At 30.1% G+C, this 22,289-nt stretch overlaps 1 protein-coding gene across 1 annotated transcript in view; it reads right to left on the reverse strand.

Annotated features, from left to right (window-relative positions):
• LOC124368994 overlaps positions 1-22,289 on the reverse strand; it is a 130,552-nt gene that overhangs the window by 106,448 nt on the left and 1,815 nt on the right. The window contains exon 2 of the mRNA XM_046826591.1: positions 13,545-13,576. The gene's annotated coding sequence lies outside the window, so the exon portion shown is untranslated. The remainder of the gene's footprint in view (positions 1-13,544; positions 13,577-22,289) is intronic.

Consider the following 22,289-nt stretch of genomic DNA (forward strand, 5'->3'; position numbering starts at 1 on the left):
CTATTGATTATCTCCTCTACCGATGGCGGGCACACATCGTCAGCTTCCACAGCTCTCACTCGTCCATGGCCAAGAACACACTGCCTCACTGCTTTCAATTCGAGGGCCTGAGTTATGCTGCGCTGAGGTTTTAGAGTGGGCGAGCTTGTTGGTTTGTTGTGTTTCTGGTTCACGAAGACCGTCCAAGAATTTTTCCCCTGCTAAACTTTAGTAGACCTCATCGTCTATTGAAGGGCAAGCACTCCTCACAAGGCGAGCTATGTTAGTCCCAAACTCCTGTAAAGGCTCGTTTGGCACAACATCGCCGCTTTGACTAAAATGGCGTCCATCAATGGGCTGATGCTGCTGTCTCAAACAAAGAGAAAAAGCCCTCCGACGGCATCCTACCGTCCAGGATACGTAATTCGCGGATAACACTCGGGGTCCTGGTGCTCTATCGTTTGAAGGTTCCGCTTTCTTGGTAGGCTCCGCTTGCGTTGGTTCTATGCTGGTCTCGCCGCTCTCTAAGCGTCTGAGCCTCTCTTCCAATTTACTGAGGTTGTTTTCTAGTGCTGCAAATCCATCTTCTAATTTGTTAACCTTAGTTTCTAGATTAATAACTAGACTATCGACCTTTTCTTCTAAACTTTTCTTCTTTTCTTCTAATTTAGTCTCTAAAATGTTTTCGTTATTGTATAAAATTTTCATATTTTGTATAATTTATCTTCTGATTTTCTCATTAGTTACGAACATCGGAAGACTCAAATAGGAATTCATCTCGATCAATCCAATCGTAACCAACGCCTGCCATAACCGGTTTTGTAGCACAAATTTCGTCACCGCCGTTTCAAAATCTCGTTTTTCCAATTCGCGTTTCAATTCCGTTACTGTTAGGTTCGAAACCCTTACACCTATTCCAGCCATCCTTAGTACAGGAAAAAAACTTAAACTAAAGAGTGAGTCACTTAATTTCGTTAAAGTTCTCTAATCGAATAAACAAGATTTCACCACAACTTTAAAGTAAAAACAATAAAAACAAAAAACATTTTCGCCGTAAGCAATAATAATTCCATTTCTAAAACAAATTGTCACAGGATGTCCTTGAACTAAACACTCGGTAAATATTTATTTATTTATTACAATGAACGGCAATACACCTTTTTTACAATATTTGGTTTTACAAAATTACAATCCAGATCATAACTATAAATTAATCAGATCAACAAAACAGCTAAAACAATAACAAATTAACAGTAAACAACAAGAACAACAATGATCAATTAAATATATAATATTCTTAAGGGAAAACGTAAGTAGACTATGTATAAATGTAACAATAATAGAAGTAACAAGAATAACTAAGAAGAACAACATAGAACATAGAAACAGTAACATAAAAGAGAACACAACATAGAAGAGTAATATTGAATCCACTAAATATTTTTTAATCCTAAAACTCATCTATTAACCCTTTGGCCCATTCTCTCTATCGGGGCTGATCCATTTATTTGGAACATTCTCCCTCACTTTCGTAACAATATTGTGATACGGTGATCGGCAAAGAAACCTTTATAAAGTCAGTGTAAATGTGGGCATCATAGCCCGTAATACGTATTATGTTATTGAGAAATATCAAGATAAATTCCATAACTGTGGCACTGTGACACTCCGAAATTGACTTAGAAATGTATACTCTCAAATTCTAATCCAAACCTCCTTCTATCTATCAAGTAAGGATTTGATCTAAGGAATCAAGTCCTGAGGAAGAACGCTTTTTTAGGAATTCGCATGTCATGCCAATAAACCATGCTGATATTAGAGATAGCAATAGCAAATCAAATTAATATGTAATATTCTTATCAGGAATTCAGCTTCTTATGTCGAATATGTTTGATATTACATGTATAAAAACCTTTTTCAGTAATGAGTAAGAGCTCTGAGTCTCTTGTCATCAATAAGGACGACTGACACAATATTTTTATTCAAAAGGAAAGTTTCCTTTTATAGATTCAATTCAAATACTGAAAGAAAACTAAAACAAAGATACCGAATGTGCATTTGATCATAGGAAACAATATCCTGAATCTCACGTTCTAAGCAAGTTTAAGTTCATGATAAAAGTCTAGACAGCGTCAATCGATACGGGTGGAATTTCAACGTTTGAAATGTTTGACAAACTGTTATGTTCTGATATTTCCACCATTTCCAAGTTCTATATAATGAGGTTATGTTAAACTTATTTTATAAAGAAAGATATGAAAGTGAACATCCCTCTTCGTCTATCTGACACGATGGATAGAGATCTGAGGAGGTGAAGAGTAGTACAACACCACTAGAAGTGTGGTCACTGTAATGTACCAACTGGCATGTGACCTCGATGAGGCCAGTACTGATTCAAATCAATCATAAACCTTAAGGGTGATGACATTCTAACCCTGCCATGAAAACTAGATCAAGTGAAAGACAGATCATTCTACAACTGTACCACTAATAACTCCTATTAAAAGTGCCCATTACTTTTATATTTAAACTTTATTTATTTAAATCAGATTATAAAGGTCAGATTATGTGGTTTTAAATATTAAAGGATTCAAAATACTCGAAAAATCTTTCATACTTGTAATGGTATATATAAGCTGACAAAATGTTTAGGATACTGCCAAAGCCGATATATTTCCAATATCAGGATGAATCTGGCGAGATTGGAATCAGCTAATCCTGTGTATTGTCCAAACCGAATAATGAATGGGGTATGGTTGTCAGAGAAGCCTATCTCCTAAGCCTTCACTACGTTAGCAAGATTTCAGTACTAAAGTCGTGTATTTCAGCGCTGCCATGAGGACGTCTACAATATTTAGTTGTTAATAGAGTTATTGTATTACCAGGCTTGCTTCACAAGAGGAGGAAATGTATCGGTCGGTAACATAATACATTATTATTTAAACGAAAAAGCAATATCTTACGATTGATTGGCAATACAATAAATATTATAATTGTATTTGTTGCAAAGTTTTTATCATATTTTTACGTCCCTTAAATTCGATAAAGAATTTACTGAAGAAGACAGCACATCCCCATCTCCATAAATATCACAGGATCTAAAGTTTCTCAAACTATGAAATATCCAACTTGAGTAAACTTTGTTAAGAGCTTGATAAGATATATATGTATATAGTATTTGTTTTTAATAAACACCTTAGGTTATAAATACATGACAATGTTATTCATTTGAATAACATTAAGCACTTTCCATCAATTAAACTAATCTAAATATAATAAAGTAATAATTATTAAATATTTTTATACAAACGTATAAGATACGCTGATGAATGAGAAATACATTTCTACTACACTATTAAGGCAAAACTAATGTTCTGTGATTAGCTATTATACTTATTAAAGACAATTACTACTAATTAATCTAATCTGGAGTAAAATATTGTGAAAATGGATAGGATACTCAGCATCATTAACAACTCTTAATGCATGTAGGATCTAATATCGATTCTGATTAGTACTGAATGCCCTAAGTTAGCAAGAATTTAAACAAGCTCTTGATTGAAGTCAGACTAATTCTAACTGAAAATAAAAGTCTTCTATATGCACAAAACAATGTAAGCGCAGGCCTTCTTGTCCTCTGCTAACAACTAAAACATACACTTTTGGCTTCGACACTTTCGGTCTAAAGTTTGTACTCTTATTTATGACGAAATACTTATAGTAACTGTAGGCTGTTTTTCGTTAAACATTAATAGTATTTTATTTCTTTTTAAACACTAATAGTAATTCATTTCGTGTTTGCATATCTGTGCAAGTGTAAGTGTAATAATTAATTATATTTAACTTACATATTGTATCTGAAACATAAATTCAGACTTTTATTAATGTATTGATAAATCCAATTTCCAGTTTTTAATTTTGACTAAATGCGAGTTTACCAGTACCCGCAGATTCCTCGTATATTCGCTTTGAGATTATTAGTTTTGCTTGCTACATAGTTACACATATATATCTCTTGCTTAAAACTTGTCCTTATATGTGTGGATAGTTGTACATTAGTAGTAATTATAGAATATATTTTGGTTAAACATTTTTTGGAAACAATAACAGTATATATTTTTATTTTTAAATAAACAAATTGTCGTTATGTGTTGCCTATGTCAAAGCATATTTATTTATCTAAGTAAACAATGTTTCTGAACAGTTATTTAATCTATTTTCCATAATTTTTTGTATCGAAGGGTTTTTATTTTAAATGAGGCTTTAATTTAAAACAAATATTTTATGAGTAAACATCCACACCATTTTCAAAATAGTCTATCAGCGCTTCCTAACAAATCTCATCATCGTAAAAAATTCACCTTATGGGTACTAAAAAAGTGAAAAGTCTATACAAAAAGGTTCGACCATGAAAGCCTGATCCTAATTTGTAGGAAACCATTACGTTTTATAAGCGACATGAAGAATTTTGAGTATAAATACTGTATTAAAGTGTTGATTTATTTTTCAAGTATCGATATACTGACTCAAATGCTGCTTGAACAGTAACCTTTTTTTAGAATTTATATAATTTTTGCGTTTACTTATAACCTGTCTTAAATATAAGTTTTAATGGACACTTAATTCTTTGGGCATTGCCCAATTCAACACATACAAAGAATCATTTGTCTTGTCATATAAAAGAAAAAATATTTGTGTAAAAATGTTAAGAAACCATCCCAAGGTGTTTCGGTATGGAAGTTGAAAATGAAAAACCAGAGGAAGTGAAAATAGAAAATTACGATTTTGAAAACTCTTTTCCGTTATAAATAAGCAAAATATTTTTATGAAAAAGGAGGTTGTAAAGTATGCAATAAACTAATATTACATACAAAAACTGTTGTAATGCATTAGTAAAACAGTAATAAAACTACTTATTTTCCAAAATGTTTTTTACATACCATTAACTCACCATATTTTGTATTAGCTTTTATATGGTAAATATAAGAAAATTTAAGTTTACATGAAACTATAAAATAGTTTCATTATTAATGTGATTTCTATGGATACAAAGATCATACATTTTACTCAGTATCATATCATTATAAATTGAATTAAGTGTTGAATAAGTGTAAGGAAAATTTAAACTGTGTATATTAAAATACTAGATTCAGATCCTGTTTGAATAAAGTTCGTTTTCAATAGTATCGTTCAATTCAGTTATATGAAATATTGTTCAAACTGCGAGCGCTCAATACACGTCTGTTAAGTCCCCCTCTTACCACGTTGTCGATCCCACCGGGGAGTGACGTCACCGTATTTTATTATCCCTTCAGTACCCTTAACAGTGACCAAAATATGATAAGCTTTCATTTCACATTCCTAGCTGTGACAATAATTATTGGAACCTTATTTATTACGTCAACATAGTATTGTACGTTTACATAATCATGCTTTCTTAGTATTGTTTTACTGTTATTGGGGTAGAGTACCGTAAAACGAATACAGAACAAAACAAGCTTTCAGTGTATCATCAGCCTTAATCAGTTGTTTATTTTATGAAATAAGGCATTATTAAGGCTTATATGAGTTTTCTCTGCTATTAATTAACTATTGATTGCTTACTCTCCTATCGTTAATATCATTATAGGGTGCGAGGAATCTGACTGGAAAACATTAACCGGCCATAACATAACTCCTATATATATTAAATCAAATTTAAAATGAAAATCTATCTTTTGAAAAATTCTACATGAATCCAAGATTTTGGATTACAAGATGGTGTCTGCTGACGATAACGATCATAAAGGATATATATATATATATATATATATATATATATATATATATATATATATATATATATATATATAACGCTCTCCCTCACACTGTATATTAATTATATTTCATACGAGTATAGGATTTCATCTAGCACTGACTTACAATTATTCAAATCTTCCCACCTACTTCATATGCAAACTGTATATACGGCAACATACCTCCGACATATTTTGAACCCACGCTAAATACCCAATTTTATAGCCGTGTTATTCTCAAAATACGATAATTAACTATCCACATTTTAGAAACTAATAAATATACTTCCGGTGGAACTATACAAAGAAGTATTTTATCCCTTTAACATCTAAACGCAATCAACTTATTTAATAATTATATTATAAATTCAGATCATGCATTTTTAAGTAAATTTTAAGTAAAGAATTGCATATTCAGTTAAAATATTATATTGCAGTAAAATTTTTATATCACAACGCCAATTGGTAAATTATGCCATAATCGTTCAAATAAATCATTCTCACATATAATTTGACAAATATATTTTATGTGTGTTACTTAATTATGAATTTCATTACTTAATTATCATCGGGAACTGAATATTTTAGAGACCTGCTCATTGAAGTAGTTTTTTTATATCACCATTTATTTTCATAACATACCGATAAGTAAGAATAAAGGAATACGACAACAATATCTGAAGAACAATAAATATTGATTTTTTATAAAACAGTATGAATAAGAAATATTTCCTCACAATTTACACCAGAATTAAAAATTCAGTGACTGTTGAAAGTGATCAAAGATAAGTTTCAAGAACGGATTCATCAGCTAGAATAATATATTATAATTCCGGTCTGCTGGCGTTACTCGCGGTAAATCCGATAAAAACGTGGAAGAGTCTTTTGAAAAGTTCTCTTTATTAAAACTGCTTGGAGATAAAAAGTTAAAACATTGAGACTATTGTTTATTGACTTAAAAAGCTCTGGAGGTTAATTAATAAGTTCCTTAATTTAAAGTATATTCATTTGAAAATTTTTATTCATTGAGAGTACGTTTCAAACAACGTATGCACAGTAAAGTTACTGTAGAAATTAGTAACTAAAAAGAAGGACTTAAATTATACATTATATGCAGCTAAATCCTAATAACTAATAACAAACTATTGAAAGCTGAGTTTTAAATAAAATGGCATTGAGTGACACAGTTTTTAAGATATAAATTTGCTTTGTAGTAAAATTACTATTTAAATCATATATAATCAGAAATTTTTACGTAATGTGCCCCTATTTTCTGAAAAATATTTCTAGGAGTAATTTTTCTAATGTTTTTATTAAAGAAATATATAAGAGCATAGTAATTAAAATGAATAAATTTAAAACTTTATTTGAAAGAACTTCTAGAAAATTAGTGACAGTATTAGATTAATAGGCTATCAAAAATCTAGGAAGGTATACGTGAGTGATACAAAAGTAATTTTTAGTTCCAACTAAATATACTTATCGTAATATACAAAATTATTTGATTTCGTTTTGACGTACAGTTGAGAGGGGTAACTACATTAAATTTATAAAAACATTATCAAGTTGATGGAAACAGAAGGGAGAGAGCAGTAGCAGTCCAATTACATCATTTAACACTCAGGGTTTTCAAAGAAAGAACTGTGGCCACAGAAACTTTTTCCACAGTCTAATTTTCTGTTGGTAATACTTGACATGCGCTTTGTGAATTATTACTGTCTTAACGGGTAAGTAAGTAATTCTCCTCTAATACTTATATTTCTATTGAAAAAATAATCCTATTAATATTTAGTTACATTTATTTGTTTTCTATCAACATTACTTATAAGTTTTTATGTATATAATTTTCATAATTTTTACAATTTAACATTTCTGTACACAGAAGAAAGAACATATTTTCAATTGTTTTAAATTAATATAGCCTGTTTAAATTAGATATTATCTGCAGAGATTCTTTTAATCAACAAAAACAAATAATTTAAATAATGTGAGAGACATATTTACTAGATGTAGGTTTGTACTGAAGGATGAACTTTGCGAGAGTTCATGCATTCGAGGGAGGATTACTTATTCATCCTAACTCGCGGTACAATTAAAGTAGTGTTTTAAAGTCCATTAATGATAATCAATATTTGTTTAATAAAACACATTTCATCATGAACTCTATCGTAGATTATAAAAAGAACATCCTGTTTCTTAATCCAAAAGGAGGATTAGGATACAGCTTATTATAAATTTACGTTTCGATATTTCTTAAACTATATCTTTTTAAATACGTGCTTCGTTATAGAAATGTATATATTTGTTTAGTATACAAACCTTAATCATTAACTAGTGGCATATAGACCCACAATTACGGTGGAAGAAAAAGGACTTATGATACCAGTTAATAGGCATATGCATGTAAGTATGGAAAAACATGTGCAAATTATTATAAACAGACACTTAAATGTATAATGCTGAAAATGTCTCAAACTTTCTTCCTTTCCACTCGAGACTTAGAGTTTTACCATTTCCGTACTTATCAGAAACTTCTGTCAAGTCCAAGTTAGGACAGTCTTGAGTTTTCATTGTTTATTGCTCTTTTCACAGAATTAAATATTAATCTTTCTTAGTATAAATTCTCATCAATTATGGTAATGCTAGGATTTAATGTGTAAGAAATTATGAACCTTTAGGTATATATGGAACTATTAATACATTATTACATTTCAAACAAAAATTTGTTAATTAACTATTATTTATTACCTTTTCGAAGCTGTTTACTGAAACGTATTTATAAATTTAAAGTTTCAAAATTAGATTTTCTATAAAATAAACTTACAGTACTTGCAAGAGTTAATAGAAACACGAGCATCAGCGTAGTATGCACCATGGTTTCAATTAAAGTTTAATCGTTTATACTTCGACTTAAAAAATTAACTGTAAAAATATAATTAAAATTTTAGGACGAAATGTTCTAGATAGAATCGTTGATATTATTGTTGAAAGCATGCATTAACTCTAAATAGTTGTTAATGAAGAGAAATCGTTAAACATTGATTATAGATATTGTATTAAAAATGTTGATTTAGTAAAAAACATACTGATAGTTTCCCCACACGATTGTTTTTTGTAATTAAAGTATTACTAAAATGGATTTCTATCAATTACCATTACATTCTATTCATCACAATATATTATGATACTGTTTATTGAGAAAAAGGTAAATCTTATTATATTTAAGACTTAAAACAAATCAATCTGTTTCTAAACATAGCACTTTGTAATCTACTGAATATTGATTTTATCCCCATCCCCGATAAATAAGCAAAATCGTATTCAAATTTACAACTCATCGGAAATTTACCCCATGAGAATATTAGAGGTAAGATTGTGTAGGGCTAGCAATATCTCAGACATTTCACAGCATTGTATCTTGCAAGTAATAGAACATTACGAGGATTGAATTCTTCTTCAGAAATAACACATGTGAAATCTTTATTTGTATACAATTACACACTGCTACCTTCAACATGTACCTCATTGTATGAGCACTGAGAGTTTTGAGGCATACAAAATCTTAAATTTATAAGATTAAACAACTACAAAACACAACAATGAACTTGCCAAAGTTTAACTTATAGCAATACGTGAAAAACAAAATCTCAAGGATATACCTGTACATCCAAAATAATCCATACGTCTGCATCAACACAAACCTTGTTGCTGAACAAAACAGGCGGACTGTACACACCCAACCTGCACGCACCACAGAAGATAGACTGGGCATATATATTAATTGTTATCGGCAGTTTATTTCCACTTTCTTAGGCACGCCAAATGAAATAAAAGCATATTATTGTGATAGTTTGGAGGCTGATGAAGAGGAGACACGTTCCAAATTAATTACGCCCTTTGACTTTTTTTCAAATTCGTGTAAAACAAAGTCATGTAAAACAATTAACTAGAGAAAATTGGAACAATATTAGAAACATTATCCAATAAGATGAACACGCACGCACACACACGCAAGCGTTAAATAAGGTCTACTCTTAACCTCACTTCCAACCATAGCCATTTTGTACTTTGCTGGTCGGCTAATAACTACAAAATTATATGTGTAATATCATATATATCATTATTCACTTTCCCCTATTGCATTGAGCATATAAAAGTTAAAACATACAGGCTATTTCATTTATGCATTGACAAAACTCTTATGAAACTGCTACATGATAAAGGTATGAATTAGTCTAGTTCTGCCACAGTATTTAAATCATATGCTTATTAATTATACGCTCATCAAGCATAATCGGCAGCCATGAGTCTACAGTTAACATCTATGTATTCGAGTTTAGAATATTGATTTGGAATGTTAATGTTTAGTGTTATCAAATTGCATACCTGGACCGGCAATCATGATGGGCCTTTGACTAACTTTTTAATATATTATACAGGAAACTTACATTTTATCCGGTCTTTTGAAACAGTCATTTTAATGTATCCCTTTAATAGATTGTACTTGTTGTAATACAAAATACTCAAAAGGAAGAGTATATTCTTTAGTTTCTTGAAATTTTGACTACTTAATTGTGCTGTATATAGATTATGTAACATGTCTGAGCTGAACAAAGTGTGCAGTATTTTTGGTTCCCAATAGCAAACTAGGATTACGTAGTTTTAATCATAATCCTTCTGATATTGAAAAACTCTATTCAACGAGTTTTTGGTGCATTCCACAGTAAACCTTACTGGAAATTCTGAAAATCTAAAGCTTTGATGTAATATTCAAACTGTATTAAATCATATACGGATACTCGGCACCTATATATTTCTGATATAAAGACAAAAATTGCAATGTTGTATAAACTTAGTTATTGTGAAATCTCAAGTTGCATTTTTTAAACAGAGATTGTCAGTGAATAACATACTCCCTGAAATTTTATTCCTTGTAACGTTGATCTAGTGTAGTAAAGACTCGGTATTTTAAAATACCTTACTCTATAGTTTTTGTATGGACACATGTAATCTGTTTCTACTCCCAGCTCGATGGTAAAACACAATCTCAAAACCTTTGTTGCAAATCGTAAGAGTAAAATCAACAAATATTAAAATCCCTTTTCACTTAATAAGCCCTAAGTAATCCCATTAACTGCTTCTAAAACCTTTCTACTGTAGTACTTGAATATTAGAACAAACTTTGTGGAAGCATGAATTCATGTTGGCCAGTGTAACTAGAATATTTTTTAAATAAAATGTATCACATCCAACTTGTGACAGAATCTCCAAATAGTTAAGGTATTAATGAACATTTCTTAAATATTATTTGGTTCTAAAAGAACCTCTTTATTCTGTCACATTTAATCACAATAGTAAAGTATTAGATGAAAAGCCAAAACTACTAACAAGATTAGATGAAAGTCTGTTAATCTTGTGAAATTCATCAATAGAACTATTTTTCTTTCTTTAATCACAGTAACTGAAATACGATTAGTCGTTCTTTTAATTTCTGTAGTGAAATATAATGTTTAACGTGCGTATATAAATCCATACATCTAACGCCATTTTATTATACTAACAGAGCATGATTCATGGAAATAATGAATTCACAACAATAAATTAACATAAGAAAATATATGTCCACCTGATCTACAATAAATATTGCAAAGAAGATTACAGAACTTTTAAATTAAGAGACCACTACACATTAAAAATGAATATATACATATATATATATATATATATATATATATATATACCGTATAATATTCTATAACTATTATATAATCATTCCGTTTTTATAGATCTTAAAACTGATGTGATGTATAGATCTTTAGCAACTCACCAAATATGGTATCTTCTTACACCATTAAGTGACAGTTGAGAGCTCATATAGAAATAAATTCTGGAGCTACACAGTGACTTGTCTCACATTCATAAACAAAGAAGTGGACTCTAAGAACATCATATATAATCTGCAAACAATATGTTTATCATAATATATCAAAATTTCTTCTTGACGAATCATAAAAATATTATTGTTAGTTATTATCATTTTCCAATTTGTCAAACATGAAAAAATTTCATATTCTTACTAGCATGCTGAAATAATTAGATTTTAAAATCAAGATCATTGTCTTTGTCCCAAAAGGTATTATTGGTACTACCTTACTTCACGTACGAGTGCCTTAGCTATTAATCAACTTATTAACACATCGCATGCTAACATCTTGCTGTAATATTGTAGTAATTGTAGATAAGTTGATACTGGTCAGTTTTGTTCCTTTGTTTTATTACTTCCCTGTTTTTCAATTTTAATACTTTTTGTTCTTACAGTTTTTTCTTTAGTTTTTTTAATACTTTATATTATCACTTATAAGATGGTTCGCTTATTGCTATAATAATACTTTGTTTGAGTGATATATATTATTTTTCCTCGTTATTTATTTTTTGTTTAACATCGTTTCATTGTTTTATATACATATATGTTGTTAGTATTAGTAATTTTTGGCTTCTTTGGTAAAATAAAACATAGTAAGTTTCTTTCTTGTACTGTGATAGTCATAGCTTAGCATGCATTTAACATTTGTTTGTAAAATGGTGTATACCGTAAATAAATAAATAAATTAATTAAAACTAATTTACATGATTCTGGTATTTTTAATATTTTTCATATAAACTACCGGACACGGGTGAATCTCACGGAAGAATTTTTTTACTTCCAGACTTATACTTTTTAATACTAAAGATGCACACCAAAAAGATGTTTTTTTTTATTTTGACATTTTGCATTTTAACCATCCTTTTACAATCGTTTCTTATTCAAAGTAAACACATTTTTGTAACTTTTTGGTTAGACTTTCTCTGGAACACATTTAGTCGCACGATGTATATCAACCATATATATCAATCAGTTTCAGTTCTCTTGAGAAAATGTATAATTTACACCATTATTTTAATTAATCAAGTTATGCCCTAAAGAAATACGTACTAAGGGGAGAACGATTTAGATAAAATCTCGACTTTGTATCTGTATAATGTAATGCTGCTATATATTAATGGTACCATTGTTGTCCGTCCGTTAAAAATATATTTTCTTACTGACTAGAAAGTGCTTAACAATTGTATTTTATTATGTAATCTCATTATTGTTTTGTGTTCCGAGGCATTCTGCATGTGGTTTTCAATTCAATTCATAATTAATCTCTAATTCAATTGTATCCCATCGGACGTAATTTTCAAAGCTACATATTGGAGAACACTTAAAATACGCGAATAAGTATATACTTAAAACTTAACATATTCTAACATAAATATTTAAATAAGGTTCCTTCATTATAAACCTAAACATGTATGATACGTTTAAAAAAAATATCTATTGTTATAATTCATCTTTATCAAAGACTCTTTTTAAATACTTATAGACTTATTAAGTATTAGTATCAACTAAAAGTGTTAGTTACCTGTTTTATAACATACATTTATTTGAAAAGCTCGTTGCCCTAACTTTGCTTTGGATTGAAGATTAAGGTATCTTAAATCTCTACTAAACTCAATATTTATGAAAAAAGTCATCAATGTTGGAAATATTACCTCTTCACAATATAAATCAAGCAAAGCATCATCTATAATACACGTGGCAAGTAAAGGGGCACCCTGCGGTAGCGCAGCATCCTTTGAAGACGCTCTGATTACGTCTTTATAGAGATCAAAGGCCAAATCTAGGCTATTTTAGGGGTTAAGGCATGTTCTTGACACAAACTATATAACTAGATTATTACTACTTACATTCACTCAACGTTGTAGGCTCGTGTTCTTTTCTGTAAATAGAGAGAGATAATTCATTATTTATAAACATTTTTAATATATATCTTAAACCTATAAAAGAAGAAACCTATAAACATGGTGCTCGCCAAAGGGATGCTAAGTGAAAAAATTAGTCCAATATCGAGAGGAATGTTAATTCAAACATTGTAGAGCCATGCTTAATCGTCTTTGTCTTAACTTCTAAAATGAATTTATCTTGCTAGGCACCTTTTCTGCACCTTATTTTACTCAATTTTGTTTTTTGTGTTTTAAAACAGAACCTGGCGTACACCAGATTTGAGTACCAATTGGCACAAACTTTTTAAATTTTATGTTTTAGGAGCCTAAATTCGAGTATATAATGACAATTACACGCGAATTCTGAGTTAAGAATAATTCGTTGTCTTAGTTATCATTTGCTCAATAAACAAAATTAATCTTTTTTAGTGATCTGGCGGTTGGACAGGGCGAGGTATATTTTAACATTATTGTGATATTTAATTGTTGACAAGAACTTGTTGAGTCTGTGATTGCTATGTTGAGAGATAGGATGAGCTCTCATGGCTATTAATGAAAAGTCTTGAGTTAAATGTCTTCCTAACTAAGAAACGGATAAAAGACAAATAAATTGGATATATATATATATATATATATATATATATATATATATATATATCATGATTGGCGCTAGTCAGACAGTGAGTATTTCCCTAGGTATATGCCAAATTCTATACATCTGACAATATGAGTTGTGTGCAGATCTGTGGTCCTCGTACGTTATACGCGGATGATTGTCAGCTGCACTTGTCATATAAGCCGGGCATGTTGAATGAGGCCATTGATCAAATTAACTCTGATCAGCGTAACACTCAGTGGTGACTAAACAATGGCCTCAAACCTACACAGTGCACGGTGTTATTCACGCGTTCCCACGCACGGTGGTGTAGACTCACATATCAACTTGCAAATCCGGATGTGACTGTGATATGGCAGTGTGACATGTTGTGAACACTTTAGAGAGAATGTAACTTAAACAACAAAACGAAACGTATTTTTCTTTAGCAGTAATTAGTCATCCGTTAACAACAATATTAATTGTAGAAATTGTATGCATATTTTAAATATATATATATATATATATATATATATATTTTATTATATATATATATATATATATATATATATATACTAATTTATTATAAAGTGGTCTAACACTCAAGCTTTAAGATCAACCATAATTTATTTTTAAGACAAATATACATTAAACCTTCAAATAGTGTTTGACCATTTAATGTACGTAACAGTCTCGTAATTGCAGTTTATAATGTGCAGGTGCTTTGATAAATTTTATATTTAGCAGAGCCGCCTGGTGGTGAGTTACATCAATAGGTATATGATATAAACCTTCTACGTGGGAAAATACATACAAATAAAAATTTTCATAATGATCGGTCAAATAGTTTCTGAGTCTATAAACAACATACAGACAAACCTTCATCCTTTTATATAAATATATATATATATATATATATATATATATATATATATATATAAAAGAGGATGATACCCTTTTAAGCCTTAAATTCTCCATTGGCCTGTACAGGGTACAGTACAAGGCCGATGGTACTGATGTCACATACTACTAAACCAGAGACAAGATTTGAACCTGCACTATCCCTGACTCATGCTCAAGGCCGTCGTCTTAGTACTCTTAGATATCGGCATTCCATAAACATTTTCAAGACCTCATATATTGCCTTCACAAAATCTATTACATAAATTTTCTCCGTATTATTTCTGTGTATAGCATAGCATCTAAAATTTATTTTATGTAAGATTCACAACGGATTCTTGTCAAGTCTGAAATTTGCAACTGAAGTCTGTACTCGTGCTAATGATAACAAGCTAAAACTGTTAAAAATAAATCATGAAACTGGAAACAAAATTGTTTTTATATTTTTAAACAAGATGACTGATACATAGATAGTGTTTTAGTTTGGGATAGTGTTTAACTCAACCGTGATGATTTCAAAAAATTTAAAGATAGGACGTACATAATAAAAAAAAAATATTCTTGCTAAACATTAAGATACAAATTTGATAGTATAAATCTATTTGGAACTGTACTACATGTGATCCATTATATATATATATATATATATATATATATATGTGTGTGTGTATATATATATATATATATATGTGTGTGTGTGTGTGTGTGTGTGTGAGTGTGTGTGTGTGAGTTGTGTGTGTGTGTGGTGTGTGGTAATAAAGTAAAGAAAAACACATTGACTACATACATAACTCTAGACTAAACCATTTCATTATGCCCTTTTCGTAAGTGGACAGTCATGTCTATACCTCTCACGATAGTAACATGTTAAAGTAGACACCCATAAAACGCCCACTTGTTAAAGGAAAATCCATGGTTATAAATTAAAAACTATGACGTTTCAATAGAAGTTAATAATCACCAATGAAAATTAATGACAATCAAGCAGTACTGCTCAAATAATAAATTTTAGCAATATTTATAATAAACAAGCAACACCTGCGAATCAATATGTGACGAAGTTTGGGTATTTTATAGGGATTTTTTCATCGAACATATATGTAATTACATATTATAACAACTATATAAGAAAAATTAAAGGCGAAATTGTGTGAGTCGTGAGAAGTGTGAGGAGTGCCGGAGGCAATGACCGTATCGCGGTGGTGTTCGCGTGTGTTTATTTATCGGATAACTATTAGATAAGACTGTATCAATCACGTTTAAAATTTATTCATATTACGTATATTTTAGCTTTAAACATCCGTATATATATATATATATATATATATATATATATATATATATATATAATATATATATATATATATAATTTATATTATATATATTACAGTTGCTAACGTGAAACATTAAATTTTAAAACTAATGGAAAATGAAATAATATGGAAAATCAATATCAGGAATACATGGAAAATTGAGTAATGTGACATAATAAGGAATAAGGCTAGTCATCAGTTACGCAATTACGTTAAATTGAAAGGTAAATTGCATTAATGCGTGTGGATTTGATAATCTGTACCGGCTTTGTATTTTATACTTTACCTTAGTTTTTTATTATATTATAAATTAAATTTTCATATTATTCAATTATTTGTTTACAGCTGTTCCAGGCCATCTAACTATTTATATAAGGTGGACGATATATACTACAGCCACACAAAAAACAAATTGTACACTCAATAAAGAGCTGTCGGCTATTTGGTAACATTACTTTTACTGGTTCGAATTTGCATAGTGGTCTTTAAATAGGAGGTCATCTACTCTAATCTCGAAAAGCTTTTAAAGTTTAATATAGGTAAAATAATCATTTAAATTTTGATTTACGACCAACCTTATAACATTTGTCTACTATCTATCTTATATCTTATACTATCTATCTTACTATACTATCTTTACTCTTTTAGAAATGACGGCCAAAAATATTCAATGTTGGGATTTTCTATTTTCCACGTGCCCAAATTAAATGGAAAATCTGACTTGCTATTATAATTCAGCGTGGTTTAGTTTATTAATCTAAATAAAAGTTTCTTTCAAACGATACCCGAAAATACAAGATTATTACAATTTTTGGGGCAACCTCCGACTACAAGTTTAAAAATCTAAGTTTAAATTTAATGAAAAATTTCAAATGCATGCATTATGTCGTGATTAAGATTAACATGGTTTTTCAAACTGAGTAACCTCCAAATTGAACGTTTTACCATATCTCCTAATGTTTCAAAGTGCCGGTAAAACAGTGTTTTCTGTTACTGTGAAGGATTAAATTACGGATTGAACTGAAGGGTAGTGCAATTTGAAAATTATTATCAGAAAATGAAAATATTCTTAGGTTTTCACAGTCGGTTTCTTGATTACCATCAAAGTTTTCCGATTTTCAGTGATTCGTAGCACTGTTTAAATAATTACATTCTTGAAGCATTTTAATTTCACATCTACATTTATGTGATTACGTTACATTTGGAAACGATGGTGAATTAAATCGTTGCAATATGAGGTAATGGTCCATAAAATAGCTCAACTGGATGCGGAAATAAAGCAACATTGCCGAGGGAAATTAATGACTCTATAATTGAATCTTAGGGTCATTCTATTTTTATCAGATATTAAATAATGAATATTACATTAATTTTAATTTGCACGAACCTTTACATTTACCGATATTCCTGAAGAAGTAAGGCAATGTACGTAGTTGAATGTTGTATCAACAAAAATGTGCCGCACCTGCACCTGCATACCTTTATAACAATGTAAAAAATAACGCTAGATCAAATGCTTCCTCAAAATAAATAGGTAGAGGAGAATAAGTGTACTGACCTGTTAGATCTTCAGATTACTCTACCAGATTACTATGTGTTGGAGAGACTCAAAGTATTTTTGTATTATATGAGGTCTACAACGAGAAAGATATGATGATAAGAGTCAGAAATTATCAAGTTTCCATCTCTGAAGCAGAAGTATTCGAATAGCTGTGGGCGCATTTGAAACCAGAAATGATCTTTGATTTCAAAACCGTGGAAGTCTTTTTAAACATTTATAATATGAATATACTATCTATAAAATGACTTCAACAAATGTATGTTTGTGTGCGTGTTCATGAGTATTTAACAGGCGCATGTATTTGTGATGTTCTCTATAATATTACGAAAATGACTTAGCAACCTTTCTGAATTAATTTAAAGGCTACTAATAATATGTATTTTATCAATTAGTTTACATTTTATTTTTTAAGACCGATGGCGTTGTGGAACGCTGACGCTTGTCTATAATGTTTCCGTAACATAACAAAATAGCCTTAGTAACATTTCTAAATTAATCACATTGTCGACTAATAATGGTTGCTTCATCAACTAATTTACTATAAATTACATTTTGGTATTATATGGTATTAATGTTGTAATTGCATTGCCTTTCAGTTTAATATGCATTATAATTATGGAGAAAAAAAAAAGGGAAAAAATGAGTTTTTGTCCACCATTTTGAAATGGTAGAAGAAAATATAACACGTTAAATTTAAAATTTGGTTAGTAAACATACTTTAAATTAAAAATACCATTATATTCTAAATATTTTTGTTAACAGTAAGCAGTTTTACTCAAAAGTATTAGTAATTCTGTGTGGTAACATTTGAAAGGAATCATACGTCGAATAATAAATTAAACTATACCGAATAATAACAGCAAGCTTAATTTGTCATTTATTAGATTTAAAAGATAAAAAAAATACTAAATTTAAATTTCCTGCAGTCATTTTGAATCAGATAGATATAAAAACGCAAAACTAATTTTAAAATGTTTGTCTAATCTTTAAACTATATATCACTGGCTCTATGTTTACATATAAATATATCGAGAATCGAGAACACTCTGTAAATTGAACAAGTTGAAACTAATGTTCTCAGCTAGCCGATAGCTTACTTAGTGGGATTACAATCTATTTGGTGGCTCTTGTTCATTTCCGTTCTCCTTATGTAAATAATGGATGAATGATCTGGAACGCCCTTCATATGTATATTTAACTTACATAAAAATAAAGATATACATTTAAATAGTAGTTAAAAGTACATTTCACATGTAGTTAAAATACTTATGTTATCATATATAGAATTTTAAAACACTTTTAATATAATAAAAATAACTAAAAAATATTTTTCCTCAATTGTGGTTTGTTTCATATATGAACATATAGGCATAGAGAGAATCTGTTTGGTTAACACTAATTATTAAGAAAACGTATCGGGTAAATCAAGTATCAAAATCAGAATCTAGAGAAGCATTCGCTTCAAGTAGTCACAAGTATTGAGAGCTCTATTCGATTCTGTGATTATTTTTTCCTCTCTACCATATTTTCAAAAGTATCAACACATTTGTTACTGAATAGCTCACATTTCATATCGTATCTTCTCATTATTAACATTTTAGATACGATATAACAACATACATTAACAGTGATGTTACAGGTTACATGAAACAATAAATTAACATACACAAACAATAAAGCCATGCCTCAGACTATGAAACGAAATTATTATTCTCAGGCGTGCTGTGTTAAACTATTTTCAATTAAAAACCAATGTTTAAATATTATAAGACGTAACAGGATGTGTGTTCGTTTAGTTTGTTACAAAATGTTTACATCGAATTATTGTTAGCACACACCATACTACCTTGCGACGGGCCAAGCACCACATGTACTGCTAATATTGTGAAAAAATAATAAAGAAACATTTCATTTGTCTGCGATAACTTACCAGAAAATAATCACATAAAGAACTCGTCCATGATGTCAGTTTTTGTCTTTTTAGTCACTCTACAAACACAGACCTTATATTTGGTATGTCATTTATTAACGTACTACAGTACAATTTACCAATTATAGTACCGTTATGGTTAAAATTAACTGGTTACTGAAACCCCATTCCATTAGTGAGAGCATTATTCTGTGATGTTATTATGTGGAATCAGTGAAGATTTTTTCACAAATTTCAAACCTTTCAAAGCTTGAATAAATAACAAAAGCTCTCAGTTTTTTGTTAATGAAGTAATATAAATTTAGTTTAAGGAACTGTAACCGACTTAACAGGTGAGATTGGAAGATCCTTAAAAAAAGCAAGATTGGGAACTGATAATATCTTGTAAAAATGTCACCAAGAATCCTGGCACCTTTTTTATCACTGGGAGGGACAATAACACTTAGTACCGGGTGCCCTTCAAGATGAGTAGGCATAATATTTCCAGTTATGAATCTAGCCTATTTAATTTAATACTAACTTACCTCACATAAAAACTATCTTTATAGGAGTAGATTGGTGCATTATATTTAAAACCAATCTACATCAATTCTGGTATTCCGAAGCAGATTAGATTAAGGACAAAGTAACTCTTTAACTTGAAGACATTAACCCTATAAACGTCATCGTACCTAATGTATTTTGGAAATGCTTTATGAAGGTGAGTGATCGGTAATCGAAAAGACACTCTGAATATATAGTTTAATCGTGTTTTAGCTGTATCCCATTGAACCATATAATACTCTCATATCTAGAAATCCAGGTATTTTTAGATGGCAGCGGTCTACTTAAACTCTGGAACAGTAGAGTCTGAATATAAAAATAATATATACATAAAGACGAAACACTGGAGAGGGACCATCGTAAAACAGTCTACAACCATTTTCCTTTCGTTCAGACAAATCTTAACCAGTCGGTAATCCAACAACATTATTTTAAAGGCTGTACGAATGTGGGCCGAGATATTATGTTGTAAAGCATCAATAGAGAGGCCTTTTTGTACGTAACGCATATGAAAGATCGATATTGGCATATGATGGGCTGTTTCTTTTTATACATTAACTAAAAATGCAATAATTAGGACGTACCTGCACATTGTAATTACGGGGGAGTGAAAAATCTAATTGTAATGAATTTTTCAAACTAATTATAACATAGTTTACATTTAGAAGGGCTACTGGCACCAACTAATGAATCCATTTAGTCTGATTGTATCTTTTTTATGATACAATCAGATCTTTTTGCCAAAAGTTTTTACTTTTGCTGGTGACAAGAATAAGAAGCCACAAACGGATATTAAGACCAGCATGCTTGATAAATTCTAAGAAAATACTGACCAGATCTGCAGCTTTCTCAGTTGGTGTCTCAGAGCATTAATTTTCACTTAAGCTCTTCCACGCGCAATGACTTTGATATTTCCAGAGACTCTTGATACTCTAATTTGTCCAGTCTTTATGACGTCTGCTTATCATAGGTCGCATGTGCAAATTATATAGGAATACATTTCTTTAGCTATATTAGAGGGGGTTTTAAAGCGTGTAGAAGGGCGCATCATTAGAAATTTTCCTAAAAACGACAAGTCTTAATCTGTTATAGGTAATAAAATCTTAAATATTTCCACCAGCCTCTAGAGAGAAGACACTAACGAATTACTTTAACAGAAGGCTGGCCTAAGTCTTCACACTACTCACACTTCATACTCATGTCCAAAATAAGCATCCTTGGCGATGGCAGTCTTGTAAAATTTTCAAAGATCCTTAGGTTTGCGAGACAGAATGTTGTTGTTTTCAGACCTTCTAGTCAACTTAAAATTGTTTATAGCCATGATTGTAGCTTCTGAGCTGTAGGGAATATATAAGACCAGATTACTCGCATGCCGTTGGTCACTCAGCTCAATATATATGCGTTTCTTCAGCGTAAACAAATGCACAATTATTGAGCTGAAAGACGGTACGTAAGTAATTATATGATTCTCTTCTATTTCATTTCATTTCATTTTCATTTATTTATCTCATTTACATATAATACAAATATGTGATAATAATATACAAGAGAAGGTACCCACATGGGCAAAAGCCTGTGTGTGTGAGAACCGAGTCCATCTTCAATATGGAGCGGGAAAGTCCTACAAAGGTTAAACTCTACTCCTACAGATACGAAAATAGGGCTGTGGTGATTAAAACAAATTTATATCGATTTTGATTGATTATTAACCATGAAAACATTTTATAATTACTTATTTACATTTAATAATGAATTTACAATGTACATATTGTATTAGTATAGGATATTTATCACAAAGATATCAAGAATATCTATTGATTAAAATACAATTGAGTACCACAAGTAGAGTTCCCATAATTATAGATAT

This window comes from Homalodisca vitripennis, chromosome X (genome assembly GCF_021130785.1).
Source record: "Homalodisca vitripennis isolate AUS2020 chromosome X, UT_GWSS_2.1, whole genome shotgun sequence".
NCBI lineage: Eukaryota > Metazoa > Arthropoda > Insecta > Hemiptera > Cicadellidae > Homalodisca > Homalodisca vitripennis.